Raw genomic sequence first — 2928 nt, forward strand, 5'->3', positions numbered from 1 at the left:
CTTTCCCAGGCCTATGTGGCCAGTTTGTGATGGATTCTTAGGCCCGTAACTTTTCTTCCTAGTCAGCACAGGTTTAAAGCTTTAATTTCTCCTTACAGAAGGACCGCTATGTTTTCATCTGCGTGGCCATACCATCATCTGATGAGAACAAATGACATAATTCCTACTCCTTCTCATCCAATAAACAATTGAAATGAGTTGTTAGTTGAGGTTAAAATTAATATGATAATCAAAAATAGTATGAAATATTTAATGCATTGGTTGATATGTAGGTTTGAATGTATATATCATGAGGAGAATTGTATAATTGATCAGGTTATGAATAAGGCTACAGATAAAAATAAAATTGAGAAATAATCAACTTTGAAGCTTATAGTAAGTTTAATAGAGTTTAGAAATATTATTGACAAACACAATAAACTCTAGTGTCGTTTGCCTTTAATGTTATAGTCTATACCCATTACTGAAGTTACCACAGACACCTTCCCATTTGTACTTCTCTATTTAGATAGCTAACTTAAATACATTTTTATCACATTGAATATTCCCATTAGAAAACTTTCAGTACTTATAATGTTGGAATATGGTTTGTTTCTTAATCTCATGATTTAAATACACACAGTGAGATATTAAGAGATTAAATGCTTAACACAGCTAAAGTAATGGACATGGGGTCTTTGAGAGTAGCTTGGGCTTAGAAATCCAATGAGTGTAACCCAATGATTGAATCATTAATTTCATAGAAATAGAGACAAAGGGTAGCTCTCATATCTATTGCTATGTCATCTGTGACAAGAAATACTCTGCCTGCAATGCTGTAATCAGATATAGGAAAGTCTCCATTTCCAATATCATGAGACAAAATAAAAATTTCTGGGTAATAAATTTAGCCCATGATAAGGTCTTTTTAGTAGTAGAAAATAGACTATTCTGTTTCTACATATATTTTCAGTTTTTCAATATGTACATATTTTACTCTTTGTACTATAATCTTCACTGGCAACCAAGTTTGAGAACTATCAAATTAAGCTCAGAGGCATAAAACATACTAACGTGAAGCAAGGCTATAAGGCCCTTCTCTTTTATTAGACCTCTCCCTCCCTGCCACACTCTGCAACTGTACTGGCTGGTTTTGTGTGTCAACTTGACACAGGCTGGAGTTATCACAGAGAAGGGAGCTTCAGTTGGGGAAGTGCCTCCATGACATCCAGCTGTGGGGCATTTTCTCAATTAGTGATCAAGGGGAGAGGGCCTCTTGTGGGTGGTGCCACCCCTAGGCTGGTAGTTTTGGCTCTTTAAGAGAGCAGGCTGAGCAAGTCGGGGGAAGCAAGCCAGTAAGGAACATCTATCCATGGCCTCTGCATCAGCTCCTGCTTCCTGACCTGCTTGAGTTCCACTCCTGACTTCCTTTGTGATGAACATTGTGGAAGTGTAAACTGAATAAACCCTTTCCTCCACAACTTCCTTCTTGGTTATGATGTTTGTGCATGAATAAAATAAAAACCCTGACTAAGACAAATTGGTACCAGCATGGTGGGGTATTCTTGTGACAACCTGACCATGTTTTGGTGAGGACTGTGGAAGGACTTTGGAACTTTGAGCTAGAAGAGCCTTTGGTTGTTAAGAACTCTGTGGGATTTTCTGTAGGGGCTTGGAAGATCGTGTTGAGAACAGTACAGAAGATGGAGGCCTGGCTTGTGAAATTTCAGAGGGAAGATTAAGGACTCTTATCAGGGCTGTATTGTTTTGATGGTGAAGATTCTGTCGTTGTGGTTAGCTGGGGTTGAAGAATCAGCTATAATTAACAAGATAGCAGAACTACTAAAGCAAAACCTTTGCATTAGTGGGACTATTGATGCTGGTTAGCTGGAGCTAAGAAATTAGTGGAGTGGTGATTAAGAAGAGACCAGAATCACTGAGGTCACATCTTCTGGGAAGTGTTTTCTGAGAGCACGAAGAGGCTGTGTTCCAGAGCTAGCCAAGTTTGTACCTTGTGCTGCAACAGGACTTGGTAATATGTAAGCCTCACCCAGGTGGTACTGGTTTTGAAGGCATGAAGGGGTCATGAAGAGTAGCTGAAGCTTAGCACAGTGAGAGGCCATGGAAGGACATTGGTGAAGGGGCAGCCTCAGTTTGCAATTGATAGCCTGAAGGAAACCGTCCTGCAGTCTCTCTCCTTCCGTGGGTGCTCGTGAACTGGGGTAGTTGAGTTTCTGTGAAAATAAGCGGGGCAGAGACAAAGAGCATGACACCAAGTAGGTTTATCAAGGTGTGTTTTTACTAAATGAACCAAGATATATATAGCTCAAGCAGAACAATCCTTCGGCTTTTAGCATAGACGTGAGAACAGGGAAATAACATCCTTCAAGCAAGAGCTCTAGGCAGGAGAGAGGATTAGAGGTCTCAGTTCCTCTGAAGTCTAGGCTACCAGTTCTGTCTTTGATCTCTGGTACTGTCTCTGGTGCTTCACACCTGATGCACTGGGCAGAGCAGCTGCCTCCGGATACCTGTTGCGCCGGGCAGAGCAGCTCAGCAAGACACTACAATGGCCCAGGACTGAAGGGGTCATGCTAAGGAGTTGAGGCTTAACACCATGAAGAGAGCCTATGAGAGGCTATTGGTGAAGCCTAGTTACAGTGGAAGAAGGCAGTGTTTTGGAGATGCCAGTACCATGAGATGACCACCAAGAACAGCAGCAGAGAGAATGCACATACCCTGCAGGAATTTCATGTGCCAGGATAAGGAAATACCCAGGGGTTGGGTACCCTCTAAGAGAGAAAGGGGAGGAGGAAGGAGAACCACAAGCAGCAGCAGCAGCAGTCTGAACATAAAATAAATAAAAGAAATTAATTAATGGAAAAATGAATCAAACAAATAATAGTAAAACAAAAACAATAAAACAACCACCCCTACAACAAAACAAACAAA

The 2928-nt window shown here is 41.0% G+C and overlaps 1 pseudogene; it reads right to left on the reverse strand.

The window, feature by feature from the left end:
• Positions 1–2569, reverse strand: part of LOC116070773 — a 5899-nt pseudogene extending 3330 nt beyond the window's left edge.
• Positions 2570–2928: the final 359 nt, after the last annotated feature.

Source organism: Mastomys coucha, unplaced genomic scaffold (genome assembly GCF_008632895.1).
Source record: "Mastomys coucha isolate ucsf_1 unplaced genomic scaffold, UCSF_Mcou_1 pScaffold22, whole genome shotgun sequence".
Classification (NCBI taxonomy): domain Eukaryota; kingdom Metazoa; phylum Chordata; class Mammalia; order Rodentia; family Muridae; genus Mastomys; species Mastomys coucha.